This window comes from Arachis ipaensis, chromosome B9 (genome assembly GCF_059453495.1).
Source record: "Arachis ipaensis isolate K30076 ecotype BB chromosome B9, ASM5945349v1, whole genome shotgun sequence".
In the NCBI taxonomy this organism is placed as follows: Eukaryota; Viridiplantae; Streptophyta; class Magnoliopsida; order Fabales; family Fabaceae; genus Arachis; species Arachis ipaensis.
In genome coordinates this window covers 64,058,187-64,083,478 of record NC_142444.1, presented here as the reverse complement: position 1 = coordinate 64,083,478, position 25,292 = coordinate 64,058,187, and the positions used below count along the sequence as shown (strand labels likewise).

Below are 25,292 nucleotides of genomic sequence, written 5' to 3'. Positions count from 1 at the left end.
TGCATTTTTCCTATATGAAGGAAACTTCCAAATATGTTCCTAAGTTGGCTGTTAATGCAATTCCAAGGCCCTGGCTCAACTGTTGTCTAATGCTATGATTGGCATTCTCGAAGAAATAGACGCAAGACTTGTTGAGACTGATTTTTTTGTCCTAAACTCCCATAAAACAAATAGAGAGCCTCTTTAATGATCTTCACTTGTTCCTTGCTTACTCTAGTAAATAGGACTATATTATATGCAAAACAGAGATGCAAAATTTTAGGCCCATTTCTAGTTAACATAATAGGTTCCGATTTTTTTCCTCCACTAATTTAAAAATAAGTTGAGAAAGTTTTTCAATACAAAGAACAAAGAGGTAAGGGGATAAGAGATCTCTTTGTTTAATTCCTCTTTTGAGATTGAAAGTTTCAAGCGGGTATAGGTTGCTCCATCAAGCCTGTCTTTCTCTTTGCAAGAATCAAACTTCACTACAGGTAACTCTTAGTCATCATATCTGAACCATTGTCATCAGTATGGATCTTCTCAAGTACATACGACTTCATCTCAAGCGCTTAACATATCCAATGACACTTCACCTTTATGTACTTCGATATGAAATGAAACGTCAGATTCTTGCTAAGATGGATAGCATTTTGGCTGTAACGACCCGACTTCTAGCACATCATGACAAATGCTAGTTGTCAGGCGCTACTTCATGGCTCACCTTAGGGAATCTAGACCTTATATTAAATATGTACCTATGAGCTTGTATCGCTTATCGTGATTGCGTCTTAATCAGATATAGCGGAATAGATATAAGTTAGGCAAATAATACATAAAGCATATAAACATAGGAAAGAATAACAATATCATACGTATATACTGGGAGGCTCAGTTTAGTACCTCACCATAACTCATACAGAAATTCACTGCTGCTTATTTATTAATATTTACAGACTCTATTATTTATACTAATAGGCATGGCTCACAAGAGTTACCCTAGTCTAGGACCCGTTCTAGCTTACATATATAGATATTTATAAAAGCAGCTAGCCCTCTAAAAGTTTATATAGAGAGAAGGGAAAAACCACTACTACTTTTATTGCTGCTCTTCATGGATATCTTGATAGCTAAGGAAACACTATGCTGAAGCAAGGAGAAAATCATTTGGACACACCCGTGATGTTGTTGCTCGCCTGTCCAAATGCTGGGAACTCAAAGAAGATCACGCTATTTTCCATCTGCAGAATGGAAAAAAATAAGGGGGTGAGAACCTAAGGTTTCTAGCAGGGTACTAAGCTGGAAACTAAGGGGTTCCATAGCTTAAGTTTAAGAATTCACACAGTTATGTTAGTAAGTCATGAAAATAAGTACAAGCACAAATATACAACAAAATAATAGTTACATATAAAAGTAAGCAATGACAAACACAGAGAAATGCAGCAACCAATTATAATGCATGTTTGGTCCTATGCAGGCCATGAGCTCATGTGTTGGTTTACACCCCGCAACCTGACATTACCTAGGAACTAGTCTTAGATATGGTTTCCGCAACTGCATACGTTCAGCATACGTTCCTAATGGACAAAGCCACATGCATTCTAGCAATTGATAATAGTCGCAAAACTTGACGCCATAGTATGCCAACAGTTGGATGAATAGTGTGCATTCTGATGGGTGTCCCCGCCATCATATAGTCTTTGGCTAGGTAGCATGAAAGTCTGCTCTACCAGGTAATCTCTAGCATATTGGGGTTTAGAGTTTCTCTCCATGGTACATCTTAATAAATTCTCTCTCTGAGAGTCTTATGTGCCCTTAATCTTTTAAATAAATCTTGTGTTCGGTCTTATCTCTGAATCTCATAAGCATTTGTCACAAATTACCATTTTGCCTCTAGTATTTTATGAATTTCCTGTTTTACCCTTATTTCTAACATTTTCTTTAATTACTCTCCTTAGGCTTTATAGTAACGTTTTTACCCGTAGGGTTACTAAATTGCCATTTTTCCTAGGGATGACAACGAGTTCCTATTGGGGCGGGAGACCCCCGCCTCCAAAAATACTCTCCGTCCCTGCCCCGTCCCCGTGATGGGTAACAGGGACCGGGTACCCTTCAGATATTCGGATATCCGTGGATATCCGCAGGTTTAGAGGAAAAAGTGTGAAAAAATTAGAATCTGTAAGAATTTATAAACACTATTATAACAATTAGTAATAATTTGACAATAAATTTAGTATTATAATCCAAATTTATCAATTTATAGAATCAAAACCCTAAACCTAAACCTAAAATTCATACCCTAAACCCAATTTTATAGCAATTCATCAAGTAAAAATCAAAATATATATTAAAACCAATTTCATCAATTAACAGAAACCCATTACGGAACAAAGTCGTCATCTTCACTGAGCAAAGGCGACACATAGTTGATAAACCCCATTTGTAGGGTTTATCTTGTATTGATTTTAGGGGATTTTATTATCTTTTACCCACATTTATTCAATGAAATAGGATGGTTTTGTGATTCTCCCTCATTTAGTGCTTAAATGTGAAAACATGCTTTTAGATCTTTAATTTGATGACTTTAATCTTTCTTTGATTCCACTAGATGCCTTGATTTGTTTGTTAAGTGATTTTAGGTTGCCGAGGATCGAACCCGGGTTGCCCGCGTGACAGGCAGGAATACTCATGACTATACTCACCACCATATGCCTATGAGTCATATCCTCAACATAAACTTCAACCATACTCACAAGCCTCTTTTCACCAAATACCTCCATGTGACCTTGATCCATATCCACCATACCAACCTCCTTTTGAACCATATGAGCAAACCACCATTCCAATATCAATACTCCCAAGAACCACCTCAATATACACCACCATACTCTTACCAAGAAGAACCACACTCCTATCATGAACCCTTTCTCTAAGACAATGAACCCTCTTATCCACCCCAATCCTCAATGGATGAAATCCTTAGCCTTATACTTCAAGGGCAAGGAAAAATGCAAAGGGAGACACTAGAATTTGTGGCTACCTTGACCAAGGTAGTAAGCATTTTAACCTCCCAATGCTTGAGCACTCAAAGCACTCCCATGGTCATATGTGGAGAATTAATTGAAGAGCATAGCATGAAAGGGAGATTGGAAACTCTGGTGGAAAATGATTATTTTGTATTAGAGCAATTGGAGGAGCCTATGACCATTGAAGAAGAGGAAGAAGTGGTTGAAGACTTAGAAGATGCGGAACCTCCTTGGGAACCTAGAGTTGAAGAAAACCTATCCAAGAAGATTGAATTTGATGTTGAGGAAGAGAGTGCACACCCTCCAAAACAATTTTTGAATGAAGACTTGGAGTGAATGGAGCAAGAATTGAGTTCCCTTGGTAATGAAGATCATGCATCAACCCTACTCGGTGGTGAATCCTTTGCACTTGAAGAACCCTCTCCCAATGAGGTGGAAAGCAATGTAGAGGTAGATTTCTCTCAACCTCCCATTATGACTTGAGTGATGGAGAAGAGTTAGACGAAAATGATGAACAAAGGATTGAAGTTGAAGTAGTTTGTGAAGAGGTAGAGGCAATCAAGGAAGAACATAAGGGAGTAGAGCTTGCAAGGACATTGGAGATACCTCTTCCCAAGCCATCACCATCCATTCTTTCATTCAAGTGGGTAAATTCCTTATACTTAAGCTTTATTATTCCCCTTGAATATGGTTTTCTTGAAACGGATGGTCAACTTAGAAATATTTGTGGATTTAAAAGCAAGAGGGAGATGGTTAGTGGTTGGCATTGTAAATCAAGTTTCATTAATAGCAAGGGTTGGACTAGAGCTACATTGCTTGGGTCTAGGAGAATGTTTGGTCGCTTAAATGAGAATTCATCATGCCTACCACTTACATGGATCAATGATAGTCAACTTCAAGATGGGTGTCAAAACAAAGTGTGGGATCCCGGATCGGACAAGGAGAATCAATTTTGGGAGCCCCAAGCTTGTGAAGAACTCCATCAACACTTGGTGCAACAAATAAGAAATCTTGGGGCACAATGGAGAACCAAGCATTGGTGGGAGTTCCAAGAAAAATTTAAGCACAAGCCACCTTGAGAGGAGCTCCCCATAAGTCCACATAAGAACAATAAAGAAAAGTGCTAGGTGGGAGACACCCCCACCATGGTAAACTCTTTTCATTTTTCTCTTTTGTAAATATTGGTAGAATATGTTTGATTTCATGTTTGTTGAGTTTGTTGAGTATAATTGATAGTTTAGTATGTTAAATAAGGTTTTATGGTGTTTTGGTAGCCGTTTGGAGGTTTGGAATGCTTGGATTGGTGCAAAAACATAGAAAAATTTTTGAAAAACAAAGCACCATCCACGCGTACGCACACCGCGCGCGTACGCATGCATCAAGCATTTTCGCCCCTCCACGCGCACGTGCCATGTGCGCGTATGCGTGGATTGCAAGATTTCATTCCTCCATACATTGACCCGAGAGTTGCGCCTACACTGTGCTAGTACTATGCCTGAGGCACAAACCAACTCACGCGGACGCGCACCTGACGCTTACGTGTCACTCTCCAAAATAAGCCATCGACGCGCACGTGTGACATGCGCGTACGCGTCACGTCCATTGCACCACCATCCGTGCGCGCGCGCCATGTGCTCGTACGTGTGGATGCCCTTCCTTCACTACATTTCTTTTCTTCTCCTCTTTCCATTTCTTTCCTTCTCTTTTCTTCTTCCCTTTTCTTACCCCTCATCCAACACTTCCAAACACAATTGATAACCATTTATTTAAGTTAGTTAATTATTTAGTTAGTTAGTTGATTAGTTAGTTTTAGTTTAGTTTTCATTTCAATTTCTATTTTTCATTGTAAGTTGGCGAAGGGACTTTTGTGTGGTCTAGAAATTCGCAAATAAAAGCTCATTGTAAGTATAGTTTCTAAACCAACAAAGAATCCTTTCGTACAAAAAAATTGTTTGTCCCTAAAGTAAACCCAATAAAATTTATAACCGAAGTATTTAAACCTCGGGTCGTCTATCAAGGAATTGCAGGGAAGTATGAATTATTATTGGTTATGGAAAATTATCTTTTAGGGTTTTTGAAATAGGAAACAAGGAAATAAATTGGCAAGAAAGTAAATTAATTATCATGAAAACCCTTGCAAGGTATAAGAACTGGAAATTCCGTCCTAGTTATCCTTATCAATTGTGATGAGAATTGTTTATTGCTCCCACTTAGTTAACCCTTACTAAATAAAGGAACGTCAAATGGACTAATCAATGGGATTCCTCAAGTCCTAGTCAACTCCTATGGAAAGACTAGCTTTAGAGGGATCCAAATCAATCATCAAATTCCAATTTTCAATCAACAACTGAGTTTGATAACTCAAGTGTCACCAATTACTCAATCAAAGCCAAGGGAGAGAAATCTAAATTAAATTAAAAGCATCAATAACATGAATTTGAAGAAAGCAATCTTAAATCTGAAATACCTCAATTGTATTAAATAGAAAATCAAATTAAACATAAGAATTCATAAATCAAATAGCAACATAAAGTGATCAATAGGAGGAATAGATAAACTAGAATGCTAGAATAAATAAAAGTAGAAGAGAACATAAATTAAAAGAACATTAAACCTGGAATTGAGAAGAAATTGAAAGAAAAAATCCTAAATCCTAAAACCTAAGAGAGAGGAGAGAGCCTCTCTCTCTAGAAACTACATCTAAAACCTAAAATTACAAATAATGAATGAATGATTGATGAATGAATCTAATTCCTCCATTCTCCAGCCTCTATTCTGGGTTCTCGGGCTTGGAATTGGGCCAAAAAGGAGCCTAGAAATTGCTGGGGGCGAATTCTGCAACTTTCTGCACGTGGCGTCTGTCACGCGTACGCATAGGTCACGCGTGCGCATCATTTGGAAATTTGCGTTGTCACGCGTACGCGTCATTCGTGCTCTGCGCTAGGCATGCGTCCACGTTGTCCATGCGCGCGTGTCACTTTCTGTTTCTTCAAAACTTCATTTCGCGCATTCCTTCCACTTTTGCATGGTTCCTTTCTGTCCTCTAAGCCATTCCTGCCCTATAAAGCCTGAAAATACTTAACACACGGATCACGACATTGAATGGTAATAAAGGGTAATTAATATTAACAGTTTTAAGGCCTAGGAAACATGTTTTCACATATATCATAGAATAAGGAAGAAATTGTAAAACCATACAAATTATATGAATAAGTGAGTAAAGACTTGATAAAAATCACTCAATTGAGCACAAGATAAATCATAAAATAATGGTTTATCAACCTCTCCACACTTAAACATTAGCATGTCTCATGCTAAATTCAAGAGAAACTGAAAAAGAGTGAAGGTAGAATGGTGGAATCTAGGCAATGCAATCTATCTAAATGCAAGCTACCTAATTGAATCATGCAATTCTAATTTCTATCCACCTAGATATATAAAGCTTACATATGGTTAAATTGTGTCAAAATTTTCAAGGAATCATATATGCACAATCAAGAGCTAAATCATGTTAAAACACATTCATAATTTAGTTGAGTTAATCAAAACAGTTCACAAACTTGCAAGATAAACAATGATCAAACATGGATATATGGAATTGAGCTATTGAACCCTCACTTGATTTGTATATGCACTCTAATCACTCAGTGTTTGGGGTTAATCACTCTACTCTTCTCTAGTCATGCTTTCTAAGACTTTGTTTTTCATCTAACCAATCAACAAATATTTAATGTACCGATGCAAACATCATGAGGTCTTTTCAAGGTTATAATGGGGTTAAGGCAAAGGTGAGGATATATATATGGCCAAGTGAGCTATAAATTGAATCCTTGATTAGTCCAAGATCTCACCTAACATATACATACTCTATACAATTCTAAAATTATGCCTAACTACCCAAATTTCCCACTTTCGTATCACATACTCATGTACCAAATTATTTTTAATTTCATCACATGTGCATTGATCTTTTACTAAACTTAATACTTGGGTAATTTTGTCCCCTTATTTATTTATTTAATTATAGAAAAATATTTTTTTTTTGAAAATAAACATAACATATCAATGCACATAGTATTTTAATTATTTTGTTCTCGTATGAGCATGCATCCCAAATTCTAAATAATTTGTCAATTCAATATTTTCCTATCAACCCAAGTTCCCACGGTTCCCCACACTTAATTGATACACAATTTTTATCTTAAGCTAACCAAAGATTCAAATTGGGGTAAATAAATTTGTTTTTCTGCTTAAGGCTAGTGATGTGATAAAATATAGAATAATTGGGGATTAAAAGGCTCAAAGTGGCTAACAATGGTGACTTAAAAGGGCAGGCTATTTGGGATAAGTGAGCAGAAACAAGTAATGGCCTCAATCATATGCAAGCATGTAAATACACTAAATATTGGACATATAGAATGAAACAAAGCAAAAGATTATAATCATAGTGAAGAAACACACAAGAATAAAATATTATGACTAAATAATGTAACCATGCAATTAAGCTCAAAAACTCACGGGTTGTGTGTTCTTTTTGCTCAAAAATCATATATCAGTCATGTATATCATGCAAGTAAGGGTAAAGAGTTTCACTCTAATCAATGTGAATCTTTGAATGGCTTTTGTAAAAATAAATACATTCCTTGAAGAATGTCGTCAATTTGCCAACATTTATTTCTATATATATATATATACTAAGTGGATTGTTGTGATTATGAAAAACTTAAAATTTCTAGTTTACTCTCTATTTTCAATTAAACCAAATTCTCATATGCTAAAAAGGGTAAACTAAACTTAATAATCCATATTTTTCTATATCACAACTAATAAACTAAGAGTGCAAATCAAGCTAAATATTTAAGATATATACAGCCCAAAGTGCAAAATGTAATAAAGTAGAAATAAACAAAAATACAGTAAAGGAAAACGTGCAAGTACTGAAAGGAGCATAAGATAAAATAAAATAAAATAAAATAAAAATACAAAAATGAAACAAAATAGGATGAAAAGGGTCTGAAGTAGTTCACCAAAATAAAATTTGCCAGAGATGGCGACCTCCCCACACTTATATAATAGCATCATCCTCGATGCTCAGTCAAGTTTGGTGTGAAAGATCGTCACCTCCGGAGGGGTGTGCTGATGCTGTCTCTATGGGCTCTGGCTGTGAAGGTGCCTGAGACTCTGCCTGTATAGGGGCCTGTGGATCTATCGACTGTGTCTGCTGAGACTCCTCGTGCTGGGGCTCTGCCTGCTGGGACTCTGCCTGCTCATCCTCTGCTCGTGCATCGTCCTCCTGCTCATCCGCCTCCTCCTCAGATGGCTCTGATGGTGTGTCAGGCTCAGAGGGGATGTCAGTGTGTCCTGACCTGATCATCAGCTTCAGATGCTCATAGCGTCGCTTACTGCGACACTCAGACCGCTCATATCACCGCTGGTTGTGGCGCTCCATCTGATCCAGGTGCTCAAAGAGTCAGTGCACAAGTTGGTAGATGGGCTGGGAGCTGGTGAGGGTGCTGTGGGTGTAGGTGGTGCAGCAGGTGCTGAAGGAGCAGCAGAAGATGTGGCTACGTTAGCGGAGGCAGTAAGAGAAGGTGGTCTGTGGCCTAGGGCCTCGAACCTCCTGCGATGTGGGATGATCTTCCTGCAGTCGGCGGCTGGTGGCTTCTCATCCTCGGGCTCCCAAGGTATCTCAGCTCGGCGGCCCATCTGGGTAATCAGATAAGGGAATGGCAGAATGCCTCGGACATAAACCCTAGCCATGGAGTGCCTGATGAACCGTGGAAGGTACAAGTCTTTGCCTTCCATAACGCACCAGATGAGAGTAATCATGGCAGCTGGAACCTCAGTCTCGTGAGTGCTCGGCATAACATAGTTGCTCAGAATTTGTTGCCATAGCGGAGCTTCATCATTAAGATAAATAATTTTAATGCCCTTTGGGTTTACTGTCGACTTACCCATAACCAATGGGACAGCTAGATCAACGACTATGGTGCGCTTCACTGCCTCCCAGTCAAAGCTCATAGACCTCATAGATTCCTCAGCCTGCTGATAACCATCTGGCTGATCTGATTTAGGCTGAAAATGGAGGATATCTTCAATGGCCTCTTCAGTAACTAAAATCTGTTTCCCTCTGAGTTGTACTGTATCTAGGGTCGTCTTGTAATAGTTGCAGTAGAATTCCCTGACCCAGGATGCATTAACCTCAGTCAAGTTCCTCTCCAAAAAGAACCAGCCTCTCTATTTGATTTGCTCTGTAGTGTACTGTTGTAATTCAGCTGGAATTCTGAGAGTATTTTCCAAATATAGGTGCCTTTTAGTCCCAAAGACCTCATATTTTAGTTCACAATAGCGATTTGCGAACTTGGTTGGATCAGTCGCAGGCACTAGTTGATCTGCTTTTTCCTGAGGAGTGAAATTTTTCTCATGCCAGGAGTCATCATGCAGAATATATGTCAGAGCGACAGATAATTCTCCTCTTTTTCTTTTACCCGTGTCTGCTTTAGCTTTGCCTTTTCCTTTTGGATCCGACATCCTGAAAAATAGAAATTTCAGGATATAGATTAATAAGTAAGCAGAGGAAAGAAAAGCAGGTAGGAAGGAAACAGATAGGAAGCCAGAAAGAAAAGAAGATTGAGACATACTGGTGAGTGTACTCATAGAAATGAGCTCTTGAAAAGTAAGAAAACATTATGCAAATAGCATTCAAAACTACAGCCAAGAATTTCTGCAATAATAGTGAGAAGCTTGTTTGTTAAGTAGCAACAATTAGCATGCCTTAAAAGGGGATAAAAGAGTTACTATAAACTGAAAAGGAAAGTTAGAAAGTCAAGTAAGTGAATAGTTAGAAAAGGGTGAAGAAGTTAGTGGCATGAAAATGTTGTTCTTAATCAAAAGAGGTTCAAAAGATTGTAGCACAAGCAAGCTCACAGGCAATTGTACAATACAAGTTATTGAAGATGAAAAAGAGAAGAGCATGAAAAGGGTCAAGAATCATCAATAATGCATTTTAAGTTGGAAGGGAACCAAAAAGGGATAGGGAATGCTAGCCCAGCATGTCATGAGTTGACTTTGGGTTTAAACCAAATAAAGCACAATGTAAAAATACCAAAGGTGAGTCATGAATAGCAGTTAAGTAAAGCCAGTTTTTGGAAAAAATTGGGCAGCATTCCGACTGTAAAAGGAACGTTCCCAGAAAATCAAATAGCAGAATAATGCAAGCAGTAGAACTTTCAAACAGGATTAGCAGGTAATATGAATCTTAGAACAAGTAATACCAACAAGCAAGTATATGCAATAAGCAATTTATCCAATCCAAAATAGCAATAAGCAGGTTTATACAATTAGCCTGGCCTTAGCAAATTCAGAAAGCACGCAATAATTTAAGATATAGATGCAATGTAATGAGCTCACTGAATTAACAAGGAAAAAGCAAATCGCAACAAGAATGCTAATGTATATTAAGTTATATAAGTAGTGGTATCAATCAATTAAGATCCGATGAAGTAAAATAGGATCGAACAGCCATGAAACAGCAGTAATAGCAACATCAACAGCCAAGCAATAGAAAATTAAAACAGCAAGAACGGAGCACTTATCAAACCTAGAATCCTCTAACCACAATCTAGCTACCTAACCACCTAGAATCCACTACGAAACATGCATATCTAACTAATCTAAATTGAACAGAATTGAAATATGCAACTGCCTAATCATGAATAGAAAAGGAATTGTAGTGCAGCGAAACCTGAGGGTGCTCAGTGAAAGAAATGGAACTGAAGAGAGAGAGGGGTGGTACGACGGCGCTGGTGTGGCGGCACAGCGGCGTTGTGGTGGTGGCGGCGGTGCTGTGGCGCAGGGCGGTGAGGGTCGGGGCTATCGGAGTGGAAAAGGAGAAGAAGGGAGAAAGGAGAAGAGGAAAGGAATGGGGGGAGACGAATTGGCAGCGTCAGTGGCGGCACGGTGGTGATGGCCGCGGTGGTGGCTGTGGTTCGACGCGGTAGTGGTAGTGAGAAGGAGAGGGGGCGTTGGAGAAGAAGAGAGGAAGGGTGAGGGGGAAACGGTGGTGGCAGGGGTATGGGGTTGCCGGCGGCTGCTCCGGTGAGAGGGTGGTGGTGGGCTGTGGTGGTTATGGAGGTTTGGAGGGGGAGAGAGTGAAGAGGGAATGTTGGGGGATGGGGGGTAAAATGATGCGAGGGAGGGCTAAGGTTTCCGCGTCAGGGGGTTAGTGAATTTAAATCCACGCGTACGCGTGGGTCACGCGTGCGCGTGGATGAGGTAAAATTGCAACGACGCGTAAGCGTCATTGACGCGAACGCGTGAATAGGGATAGGTGGAAATGACGCGTACATGTGAAGTACGCTTACGCGTGGACCAAAATAGTGCTAAACGCACGAATCCAGCATCGTTTTGGCACAACTCTCTGTCTCATTTGAAGGGCCAAAAATTGGCATGCGACGCGTGGTGTGTGTAAATTAAAGTGACGTGTACGCGTCATTGACGCGCACGCGTGGGCCAATTTGTGCTCATCGCACACCAGCCGCACGATTCCAGCCCAACTTTCTGGTCATTGGATGGAGACGCCGATTTGAAATCGACGCCCACGCGTGGCCTACGTGCGCGCATGGTTTGCTCTTTTTTTTATGCAGTATGCAGCATGTGAAATGGGGATGCTGATGCAGATGTTATGAATGCCACTCAAAGGAAGTAGAATAAAATAAAACTAAGAAATAAACAAAACAAAATAAAACTAAGATTGAAAAAGGAACGATCATACTATGGTGGGTTGTCTCCCACCTAGCACTTTTAGTTAAAGTCCTTAAGTTGGATATTTGGTGAGCTCCTTGTCATGGTGGCCTATGCTTGAACTTATCCAGAAATCTCCACCAATGTTTGCAATTCCAATAGCCTCTGGGGTCCTAAACTAGGCACGTAAAGCCTTCGAGCAAGTTAAAGCAATTGAGCAGGCTCCAGGAGTGCTGATTTTCAGAATGAATTCCAGGATCCCAAACTTTGTTTTTGTACTCGTCTTCGCTTTTATCTACATTGTTCCAGCCGGGCGGTACGTAATCTAGATTCTCACTGAAATACCCAAACTTCTTCCAAAACCCATTCAATCGAGTTTTATACCAGACCTTGCACTTTAATTTGGAGCATGGAACCGTATTGAACCTTGCATGCCAACTCCTATTACTAACCATCTCCCTCTTACTCTTAAAGTCACAAAGAGCTCTAAGCTGGCCATCGGTTTCAAGCAAGCCATATTCAAGTGGGAAGGTGAACATAAAGGCTAAGGATTTTACCCACTTGAAGTTTGTATTGGGTGGCAATGGCCTTGGGAGAGGTATTTCCAGTGGTCTTTCAAGTTCCACTCCCTTGTACTCTTCCGTGAATTCTTCCATTTCCTTGTAAACTGATTAGCGGATAATTTATACGCTTTTTGGCATTGTTTTTAGTATATTTTTAGTAGAATCTAGTTACTTTTAGGGATGTTTTTAATAGATTTTATGTTAAATTCACATTTCTGGACTTTACTATGAGTTTGTGTGTTTTTCTGTGATTTCAGGTATTTTCTGACTGAAATTGAGGGACTTGAGCAAAAATCAGATTCAGAGGTTGAAGAAGGACTGCTGATGCTGTTGGATTTTGACCTCCCTGCACTCAAAGTGGATTTTCTGGAGCTACAGAACTCAAAATGGCGCGCTTCCAATTGCGTTGGAAAGTAGACATCCAGGGCTTTCCAGAAATATATAATAGTTCATACTTTGGCCAAGAATAGACGACGTAAACTGGCGTTCAACGCCAGCTCTCTGCCAAAATCTGGCGTCCAGCGCCAGAAAAGGATCCAAAACCAGAGTTGAACGCCAGAAATGGATCAAAACCTGACGTTCAACTCCACAAATGGCCTCTGCACGTGGAAAGTTAAGGCTCGACCCAAGCACATACCAAGTGGGCCCCAGAAGTGGATTTATGCATCAATTACTTACTCATGTAAACCCTAGTAACTAGTTTATTATAAATAGGACCTTTTACTATTGTATTTGACATCTTTGGATTACCTTATGATCCTTTGATCACGTTTTGGGGGCTGGCCATCTCGGCCATGCCTTGACCTTTCACTTATGTATTTTTAACGGTAGAGTTTCTACACTCCATAGATTAAGGTGTGGAGCTCTGCTGTTCCTCAAAGATTAATGCAAGTACTACTGTTTTCTATTCAATTCATCTTATTTCGCTTCTAAGATATCCATTCGCACCCAAGAACGTGATGAAGGTGATGATTATGTGTGACGTTCATCACCATCTCCCCTATGAACACGTGCCTGACAAACACTTCCGTTCTACATGAAATAAGCTAGAATGAATATCTCTTAGATCTCTTAACCGGAATCTTCGTGGCGTAAGCTAGAATGATGGCGGCATTCAAGAGAATCCGGAAGGTCTAAACCTAGTCTGTGGTATTCTGAGTAGGATTCGATGAATGAATGACTGTGACGAGCTCCTAACTCGCGATTGCAGGGCGTTAGTGACAGACGCAAAAGGATAGTAAATCCTATTCCAGCATGATCGAGAACCGACAGATGAATAGCCGTGCCGTGACAGGGTGCGTGAGCATATTATTCACTGAGAGGATAAGATGAAGCCATTGGCAAGGGTGATGCCTCCAGACGATTAGCCGTGCCGTGACAGGGCATTGGATCATTTTCCCGAGAGATGACCGAAAGTAGCCATTGACAGTGGTGATGTATCACATAAAGCCAGCCATGGAAAGGAGTGAGACTGATTGGATGAAGATAGCAGGAAAGCAGAGGTTCAGAGGAAAGAAAAGCATCTCCATTCGCTTATCTGAAATTCCTACCAATGATTTACATAAGTATCTCTATCCCTATTTTATTATATAATATTCGAAAACACCATTATCACTTTATATCTGCCTGACTGAGATTTACAAGGTGACCATAGCTTGCTTCATACCAACAATCTCCGTGGGATTCGACCCTTACTCACGTAAGGTATTACTTGGACGACCCAGTGCACTTGCTGGTTAGTTGTATCGAAGTTGTGACAAATTATGAATGTGACATCACGATTTCATGCACCAAGTTTTTGGCGCCGTTGCCGGGGATTGTTTGAGTTTGGACAACTGACGGTTCATCGTGTTGCTCAGATTAGGTAATTTTCTTTTTGTTTTGTTTTCAAAAATTTTTTCAAAAATTTTTCTTTTGTTTTCGAAAAAAAAAATGTTTTCAAAAATAAATTATTCTATGGCTTCAGAATTTTTAAGAATGAATTCTAGTGTTTCATGAAGCATGTTGAAGCCTGGCTGGCTATAAAGCCATGTCTCAATTCTTGTACTCAAGAGAAGAGCTTCTTTATCTTTCTTAGCCAATTGGCTGTTGAATGTAAGGAATGTCAGGCGTGTCATGTCTGAGTTACATACTAAAGCTTGGCTGGCTATTAAGCCATGCCTGACCCTTTGATTGGAGCTTTAGAGCATAAGATTCCTGGAATTCATATTACAAATTTTGGAATTCCTTTTTTTTCTTTTTCAAAAGAATTTTTCGAAAAATATAAAATAAAAATCCAAAAAAAAAATTAGAAAATCATAAAAATCAATAATATTTTTGTGTTTCTTGTTTGAGTCTTGAGTCATATCATAAGTTTGGTGTCACTTGCATATGCATCTTGCATTTTTCGAAAATTTCATGCATTCATAGTGTTCTTCATGATCTTCAAGTTGTTCTTGGTAAGTCTTCTTGTTTGATCTTGATGATTTTTTGTTTTGTGTCTTTTCATGTTTATCATATGCATTCTTGAATTCTTAGTGTCTAAGCATTAAAGAATTCTAAGTTTGGTGTCTTGCATGTTTTCTTTGCATTAAAAATTTTTCAAAAATATGTTCTTGATGTTCATCATATTCTTCATAGTGTTCTTGGTGTTCATCTTGACATTCATAGCATTCATGCATGCATTCATTGTTTTGATCTAAAAATTTCATGCATTGCATCATTTTTCTTGTTTTTCCCTTGCATCATAAAAATTCAAAAAAAATCAAAAAAATATCTTTCCCTTTTTCTCTCATCACATTCGAAAATTTGAGTTGACTTTTTCAAAAATTTTTAAAATCAAGTTGTTTCTTATGAGTCAAATCAAATTTTCAATTTGAAAATCTTATCTTTTTCAAAATCTTTTTCAAAAATCAAATCTTTTTCAAAATTCTTAGTTATTTTCGAAAATTTCAAAAATATTTTTCAAAAATCTTTTTCTTATTTTTATACCAAATTTTCGAAAATAACATAATCAATTAATGTTTTGTTTCAAAAATTTGAAGTTTGTTACTTGCTTGTTAAGAAAGATTCAAACTTTAAGTTCTAGAATCATATCTTGTGATTTCTTGTGAATCAAGTCATTAATTGAGATTTTAAAAATCAAATCTTTTTCAAAATTAGTTTCTAAAATATCTTCTTATCTTATCTTTTTCAAAAATATCTTTTCAAAATATCTTTTCTAACTTCCTAACTTCTTATCTTTTCAAAATTTGTTTCAACTAACTAACTAACTTTTTGTTTGTTTCTTAACTTTTTCAAAACTACCTAACTAACTCTCTCTCTAATTTTCGAAAATATCTTCCCTCTTTTTCAAAATTTCTTTTTTAATTAACTAATTGTTTTTATTTTTATTTTTGATTTCAAAAATTTTCGAAAAAAATATTAAACATTTTTCAAAAACTATTTTCAAAAATCACTAACTCTTTTTCAAAATAATTTTCGAAAATTTTCCCTCCCCCATCTTACTCTATTTATTCATTCATATCCTAACATCTCATCTCACATATCTAGCTTCCTCACAGTTGTGTTTCTTCCATTATATTACATTCTTTGTCTCCCCCTCTTCTTCTACTCACACAGGGATCCCTATACTATGGTATAAAGGATCTCTATTATTATTATTATTATTATTATTATTATTATTATTATTATTATTATTATTATTATTATTATTATTATTATTATTATTATTATTATTATTATTATTATTATTATTATTATTATTATTATTATTATTATTATTATTATTATTATTATTATTATTATTATTATTATTATTATTATTATTATTATTATTATTATTATTATTATTATTATTATTATTATTATTATTATTATTATTATTATTATTATTATTATTATTATTATTATTATTATTATTATTATTATTATTATTATTATTATTATTATTATTATTATTATTATTATTATTATTATTTTTGTGCCTTCTTCTTTGTCATATGAGCAGGAGCAAGGATAAGAACATTCTTGTGGAAGCAGATCCAGAACCTGAAAGGACTCTGAAGAGAAAATTAAGAGAAGCTAAATTACAACAATCCAGAGAAAACCTTTCAGAAAATTTCGAACAGGAAGAGGAGATGGCAGCCGAAAATAATAATAATGTAAGGAAGATGCTTGGTGACTTTACTGCACCTAATTCCAATTTACATGGAAGAAGCATCTCCATTCCTGCCATTGGAGCAAACAACTTTGAGCTGAAACCTCAATTAGTTTCTCTGATGCAGCAGAACTGCAAGTTTCATGGACTTCCATCTGAAGATCCTTTTCAGTTCTTAACTGAATTCTTGCAGATATGTGATACTGTTAAGACTAATGGAGTAGATCCTGAAATCTACAGGCTCATGCTTTTCCCTTTTGCTGTAAGAGACAGAGCTAGATTGTGGTTGGATTCTCAACCCAAAGACAGCCTGAACTCTTGGGATAAGCTGGTCACGGCTTTCTTAGCCAAGTACTTTCCTCCTCAAAAGCTGAGCAAGCTTAGAGCTGATGTTCAAACCTTCAGACAGAAAGAAGGTGAATCCTTCTATGAAGCTTGGGAAAGATACAAACAGTTGACCAAAAAGTGTCCTTCTGACATGCTTTCAGAATGGACCATCCTGGATATATTTTATGATGGTTTATCTAAGCTATCAAAGATGTCACTGGACACTTCTGCAGGTGGATCCATTCACCTAAAGAAAACGCCTGCAGAAGCTCAAGAACTCATTGACATGGTTGCTAATAACCAGTTCATGTACACTTCTGAAAGGAATCCTGTGAATAATGGGACGCCTATGAAGAAGGGAGTTCTTGAAGTTGATACTCTGAATGCCATATTGGCTCAGAATAAAATATTGACTCAGCAAGTCAATATGATCTCTCAGAGTCTGAATGGAATGCAAGCTGCATCCAACAGTACTCAAGAGGCTTCTTCTGAAGAAGAAGCCTATGATCCTGAGAACCCTGCAATAGCAGAGGTAAATTACTTAGGTGAACCTTATGGAAACACCTATAACTCAACATGGAGAAATCATCCAAATTTCTCATGGAAGGATCAAAAGCCCCAACAAGGCTTTAATAATGGTGGAAGAAACAGGTTTAGCAATAGCAAGCCTTTTCCATCATCAACTCAGCAACAGACAGAGAACTCTGAACAAAATACTTCTAATTTAGCAAACTTAGTCTCTGATCTGTCCAAGGCCACTGTAAGTTTCATGAATGAAACAAGGTCTTCCATTAGAAATTTGGAAGCACAAGTGGGCCAGCTGAGTAAAAGGATCACTGAAATCCCTCCTAGTACTCTCCCAAGCAATACAGAAGAGAATCCAAAAGGAGAGTGCAAGGCCATTGACATAAGCACCATGGCCGAACCTGTGAGGAGAGGAGAGGACGTGAATCCCAAGGGGGAAGACCTCCTGGGACGTCCAGTGATCAATAAGGAGCTTCCCTCTGAGGAACCAAAGGACTCTGAGGCTCATCTAGAGACCATAGAGATTCCATTGAACCTCCTTATGCCCTTCATGAGCTCTGATGAGTATTCCTCTTCTGAAGAGAATGAGGATGTTACTGAAGAGCAAACTGCCAAGTTTCTTGGTGCAATCATGAAGCTGAATGCCAAATTATTTGGCATTGATACATGGGAAGTTGAACCTCCCTTGTTCATCAATGAACTAAGTGATCTGGATCAACTGACATTGCCTCAGAAGAGACATGATCCTGGAAAGTTCATATTACCTTGTACCATAGGCACCATGATCTTTAAGGCTCTGTGTGACCTTGGTTCAGGGATAAACCTCATGCCCCTTTCTGTAATAGAGAAACTGGGAATCTATGGGGTGCAAGCTGCTAAAATCTCACTAGAGATGGCAGACAGCTCAAGAAAACAGGCTTATGGACAAGTAGAGGACGTGTTAGTAAAGGTTGAAGGCCTTTACATCCCTGCTGATTTCATAGTCCTGGATACTGGAAAGGAAGAGGATGAATCCATCATCCTAGGAAGACCTTTCCTGGCCACAGCAAGAGCTGTGATTGATGTTGACAGAGGTGAAATATTCCTTCAATGGAATGAGAACTCCCTTGTGTTTAAAACTCAAGGATCTCCCTCTGCAACCATGGAGAGGAAGCAGAAAAAGCTTCTCTCCAAGCAGAGTCAACCAGAGCCCCCACAGTCAAACTCTAAGTTTGGTGTTGGGAGGCCACAACCAAACTCTAAGTTTGGTGTTGAACTCCCATATCCAAACTCTAAGTTTGGTGTTGGAGAGTCTCAACAAAGCTCTGCACATCTGTGAGGCTCCATGAGAGCCCACTGTCAAGCTATTGACATTAAAGAAGCACTTGTTGGGAGGCAACCCAATGTCTATCTAATTCTTATTTTTATTATTTTTCATGTTTTCTTAGGTTCATGATCATGTGGAGTCACAAAATAAATATAAAAAGTGAAAACGGAGTCAAAAATAGCAGAAGAAAAATCACACCCTGGAGGAGCATCTGTCTGGCGTTCAAACGCCAGAACAGAGCATGGTTCTGGCGCTGAACGCCCAGAATGGGCAGCATCCTGGCGCTGAACGCCCAGAACAAGCATGGTTCTGGCGTTCAACGCCAGAAATGGCAGCAAATGGGCGTTGAACGCCCAAAATGGGCACCAACCTGGCGCTGAACGCCCAGAGTTGTGTGCAAGGGCATTTTGCATGCCTAAATTGGTGCAGGGATGTAAATGCCTTGACACCTCAGGATCTGTGGACACCACAGGATCATCTCAGGATCTGTGAATCCCTCACCCACCTCACCCTCTCTCTCTCCATTCATGACCATCCCTTCTGTTCTCCATTCACCACTCACATCCATACACAGATCCCTCCATCTCCTCCATATCTTCTTATTCTTCTATTCTTTCTTCTTTTGCTCGAGGGCGAGCAACATTCTAAGTTTGGTGTGGTAAAAGCATAGCTTTTTTGTTTTTTCCATAACCATTGATGGCACCTAAGGCCAGAGAAACCTCTAGAAAGAGGAAAGGGAAGACAAAAGCTTCCATCAAGGGTCTATAGCTCAGTGGTAGAACATTTGACTGCAAATCAAGAGATCCCTGAGATACCTCAGGGGATTCATTTTTTTCCACACAATTATTGGAAGCAACTAAGGGTGGAACATCAAGAGCACTCCATCATCCTTCATGAAATCAGAGAAGATCTAAAAAGCAATGAAGGAGGAGCAACAAAGGCAAGGAAGAGACATAGAAGAGCTCAAAAACATCATTGAAACGCCATCATCACTAAGGTGGATTCATTCCTTGCTCTTATTTCTTCTGTTTTTTTTTTCGTTTTCTATGTTATGGTGCTTATCTATGTTTGTGTCTTCATTACATGATCATTAGTAGTTAGTAACTATGTCTTAAAGATATGAATGTCCTATGAATCCATCACCTCTCTTAATTGAAAAATGTTTTAAATCAAAAGAACAAGAAGTACATGAGTTTTGAATTTATCCTTGAACTTAGCTTAATTATATTGATGTGGTGGCAATGCTTCTTATTTTCTGAATGTATGCTTGAACAGTGCATATGTCTTTTGAAGTTGTTGTTTAAGAATGTTAAATATGTTGGCTCTTGAAAGAATGATGACTAGGAGACATGTTATTTGATAATCTGAAAAACCATAAAAATGATTCTTGAAGCAAGAAAAAGCAGCAAAGAACAAAGCTTGCAGAAAAAAAATAGGCGAAAAAAAAAAGTATAGAAAGAAAAAGCAAGCAGAAAAAGCCAAAGCTCTTAAAACCAAGAGGCAAGAGCAAAAAGCCAATAACCCTTAAAACCAAAAGGCAAGGGAAATAAAAAGGATCCCAAGGCTTTGAGCATCAGTGGATAGGAGGGTCTACAGGAATAAAATCCTGGCCTAAGCGGCTAAACCAAGCTGTCCCTAACCATGTGCTTGTGGCGTGTAGGTGTCAAGTGAAAACTTGAGACTGAGCGGTTAAAGTCAAGGTCCAAAGTAAAAGAAGAGTGTGCTTAAGAACCCTGGACACCTCTAATTGGGGACTTTAGCAAAGCTGAGTCACAATCTGAAAAGGTTCACCCAACTATGTGTCTGTGGCATTTATGTATCCGGTGGTAATACTGGAAAACAAAGTGCTTAGGGCCACGGCCAAGACTCATAAAACAGCTGTGTTCAAGAATCATCATACTAAACTAGGAGAATCAATAACACTATCTGAACTCTGAGTTCCTATAGATGCCAATCATTCTGAACCTCAATGGATAGAGTGAGATGCCAAAACTATTCAAGAGGCAAAAAGCTACAAGTCCCGCTCATCTGATTGGAGCTATGTTTCATTGATAGTTTGGAATTTATAGTATATTCTATTCTTTTTATCCTATTTTTAGTTGCTTGGGGACAAGCAACAATTTAAGTTTGGTGTTGTGATGAGCGGATAATTTATACGCTTTTTGGCATTGTTTTTAGTATATTTTTAGTAGAATCTAGTTACTTTTAGGGATGTTTTTAATAGATTTTATGTTAAATTCACATTTCTGGACTTTACTATGAGTTTGTGTGTTTTTCTGTGATTTCAGGTATTTTCTGACTGAAATTGAGGGACTTGAGCAAAAATCAGATTCAGAGGTTGAAGAAGGACTGCTGATGCTGTTGGATTCTGACCTCCCTGCACTCAAAGTGGATTTTCTGGAGCTACAGAACTTGAAATGGTGCGCTTCCAATTGCGTTGGAAATTAGACATCCAGGGCTTTCCAGCAATATATAATAGTCCATACTTTAGCCAAGAATAGACGACGTAAACTGGCGTTCAATGCCAGCTCTCTGCCCAAATCTGGCGTCCAGCGCCAGAAAAGGATCCAAAACCAGAGTTGAACGCCAGAAATGGATCAAAACCTGGCGTTCAACTCCACAAATGGCCTCTGCACGTGGAAAGTTAAGGCTCGACCCAAGCACACACCAAGTGGTCCCCAGAAGTGGATTTATGCATCAATTACTTACTCATGTAAACCCTAGTAGCTAGTTTATTATAAATAGGACCTCTTACTATTGTATTTGACATCTTTGGATTACCTTATGATCCTTTGATCACGTTTTGGGGGCTGGCCATCTCGGCCATGCCTGGACCTTTCACTTATGTATTTTTAACGGTAGAATTTCTACACTCCATAGATTAAGGTGTGGAGCTCTGCTGTTCCTCAAAGATTAATGCAAGTACTACTGTTTTCTATTCAATTCATCTTATTTCGCTTCTAAGATATCCATTCGCACCCAAGAACGTGATGAAGGTGATGATTATGTGTGACGCCCATCACCATCTCCCCTATGAACACGTGCCTGACAAACACTTCCGTTCTACATGAAATAAGCTAGAATGAATATCTCTTAGATCTCTTAACCGGAATCTTCGTGGCGTAAGCTAGAATGATGGCGGCATTCAAGAGAATCAGGAAGGTCTAAACCTAGTCTGTGGTATTCTGAGTAGGATTCGATGAATGAATGACTGTGACGAGCTCCTAACTCGCGATTGCAGGGCGTTAGTGACAGACGCAAAAGGATAGTAAATCCTATTCCAGCATGATCGAGAACCGACAGATGAATAGCCGTGCCGTGACAGGGTGCGTGAGCATATTATTCACTGAGAGGATAAGATGAAGCCATTGGCAAGGGTGATGCCTCCAGACGATTAGCCGTGCCGTGACAGGGCATTGGATCATTTTCCCGAGAGATGACCGAAAGTAGCCATTGACAGTGGTGATGTATCACATAAAGCCAGCCATGGAAAGGAGTGAGACTGATTGGATGAAGATAGCAGGAAAGCAGAGGTTCAGAGGAAAGAAAAGCATTGATGAGATATTTTTGGAGGAAAAATAAATCTCTCCCAAAACACCCAAATCTAACCGGCAAGTGCACCGGGTCGCATCAAGTAATAATAACTCACGGGAGTGAGGTCGATCCCACAGGGATTGAAGGATTGAGCAATTTTAGTTTAGTGGTTGATTTAGTCAAGCGAATCAAGATTTGGTTGATGGTTTTGTGACTTGCAGAATTAAATTGCATTGAAGTAAAGAGAACAAGAAATAAATTGCTGGAACTTAAAGAACAAGAAATTAAATGACAAAAACTTAAAGGGCAAGAAATGTAAATTGCAGAATCTTAAAGTGCAAGGAATGTAAATTGCTTGAAATGTAAAGGGGATTGGGATGTGGATTTGCAGAAATTAAACAAGGAAAAACTAAATTGCATCAAACAGAAGAGGGAAAGGGAATTGGGATTGAACCGGATGTGAAGCAGAAAAGTAAATGAACATATAAAGCAGTAAACAGAGAAGTGAAATGGGAAATTCAGATCTCAGGACCCAGAGACTAGAAAACCAAGTCTAGATCTCAATGCCTTCCTAGATCCAACAAGAACAATTGCAAGGGAATTGTAAATTGCAAAGAGAATAGATGAAGAGCAATGAACCGGAAATGAAATTCAATTAATAGTAAAGAAACAGAGAGATCCAAGATTGAGATTGAAACAGAATTTCTTCAATTCTCCAATCCAAGATTCAAGACAAATGTAAAATGAGATTGAAAGCAATGAAAACAAGAAATTAAAGTTCACTCAAGTTCAAAAGCTCTCTGAAAACTATTATGAAAATTCTAAAAGGAAAGCTCCCCGAAGAACTTGAATTCTATCCTCTTTATACACTTTCTTCAAATGATCTTCAAGCCTTGAGTTGGGCCTTTGCTCTTGGTGGAATTGGGTTGAAAGAGGCCTTGGTTGATTGCTCTTGAAGTTTGGAGAAGAACCGAAGTGAACCAATTGAACCGGTTTTGAGGTTAGCAAAAGTTGGTCTAACTTTGGCTCTAACTTTTCATATCAGTTGGCACATTTTTCTGGTTTGGACGTTGGTGCCAACGTTAGGGGTCTAACTTTGACCCTAACGTTGGCTTTCCCTTGGTGCTAGTGGCGCCAACGTTAGCCTCCAAGTTAGGGGGCTAACGTTGGCCCTTCTCCCTTATGTTTTCATGTGCCAACGTTAGCCTCCAAGTTAGGGGGCTAACGTTGGCACAAACGTTGGCCCTTCTCCCTTATGTCTTCATGTGCCAACGTTAGCCTCCAAGTTAGGGGGCTAACGTTGGCGCAAACGTTGGCTAGCCAGGGAGGAATTCATGTGCCAACGTTAGCCTCCAAGTTAGGGGGCTAACGTTGGCGCAAACGTGGGATGGCCAGGGAGGAAATTTCAAGTTCCAACGTTAGCCTCCAAGTTAGGGGGCTAACGTTGGGGCTAACTTCTTGCTTCCTGGTTCAATTTCACTTATTCCATTGTCCTCTCTTCACTCCTAGCCATTCCTCTTTGCTTCAACCTTTCTCCAAGCTTTCTTCACCTATCATTAATCAACCAAACTCATCAAAGCTATGCTCAAAATCATGAGATATTCAATCTTTCATAATATGCAACAAATATAGCATAAAACCTCATGAAATGGCATAAATTCATATATGGTTAGTTCAATCAAGGGAAACATGAAAATCTACTCAATTAGCTTGCTTGTAGCTCAAGAAAGTGCATAATTCTAATGAAAACAAAAGAAAAAGACTAGTTAAAATAGGCTAGGATGACTTGTCATCACAACACCAAACTTAAAGCTTGCTTGTCCCCAAGCAAGAAATGAATTATTGAGAAGAAAGAATGAAATGGAAGAGGAAGTTCATGCTAGCAGAGTATTATTGATAGTTCATGGGGTTTTGTGTGGATATGCAAATACTCACTTCTTATTGACTCCTAGGCCTAGAAAGTCTCCTTCAAGCTTCAAGTGACATACTGCTATGACTTCTCATTATTCCTTTATCCTTGGCTATTACTTTGTTCATAAGCTTTATTTGAGTGTCATGTGTAGCAAGTCATTTTCTTTTCTTTATACTTGACACATTATTCACCATAGACACTTGGCTCACATTCCTTCTTAAAACATTGATGCCCAGCACCTCTTTGGGCTACTAAATGCCTTGTAGTTAGGTTGCTCTTGATAGTGGACTTTCAGCTGATGATCCCGGGTTAGTTAACCCAAGTCACCAAGTGTTGAGGCACTCCTAAGAGCTTACTAATCCAAGCAGATCCTAGTACAAAGACATCACAGGCATATATTTTAAGGTTCAAGCTATTGGTGTCCAGCTTTGTTTCTTTTTGTTTTTCTTTTATTTTGCTACTTTTTGGCTATCTTTTTCTTCTTTCCTTCTTTTTGTTTTTCTTTCTAACCAAGGAATTTAATTCAATTGAGATTCATAGACAGTAGGCCACTATTTACTTAGAAGAAGATATCCATGCTCTTTATTCATTCAAAGTGAGCTATTATACACTCACACACATACCACCACTTACTTTTATTCTACTTCTATCTAACAGAGACCATTTCACTTCACATTCAAACTTTTTCTTTTATTGAATTTAAAGATGCAGGGGACAACACATGCTTCTTGTCAAGTGAAAGTGAATACACAAGCATACACATAGACTAGTTTTACTTGTTCTAAGGGAAGTTTGAATCTGTTTGAACTAAATGAACACTTTATCAAGACATCAATCAAAAATATTTCCCAACAGTAAAGGTTAAGTATAGATACAACCTATTGGTGTGCATTTCTTTTGTTCTCCTTTCTGTTGTGCCCCTTTTTGAGTCTTTATGCATGGGACCTTCAATTGGTGGTTAATTCCCACTTAATTCCTTGCTACTTCTTCTGATTCAACAGGTTAACTCTGGGCAAACTTTTGTGTCCTTGCTAAAAGTTAAGATATTGGGACTAAACAAAAATAGTTAAGTTGTTGAATAATCTGTTTGATTGCTTGGAACTAGCAATGTGCAGGAAGTTAGACTGAAGTTTTGGTGGAACACCAAACTTAGCATCTTGCATTCTCCCTTCGATTGTTTTTGGTGTGCAACACCAAACTTAGCTTCTTGCAATACATAGTAGTTATCCAACACTCTTAT

General features: G+C 38.5%; 1 non-coding gene across 1 annotated transcript; it reads right to left on the bottom strand.

The window, feature by feature from the left end:
• Window positions 1-16,824: 16,824 nt before the first annotated feature.
• On the bottom strand, window positions 16,825-16,932 carry LOC148544897 (small nucleolar RNA R71). Its single transcript, XR_015900335.1, has one exon. It is a non-coding gene; the product is annotated as a small nucleolar RNA R71 (small nucleolar RNA).
• Between the last annotated feature and the right edge of the window lie 8,360 nt (window positions 16,933-25,292).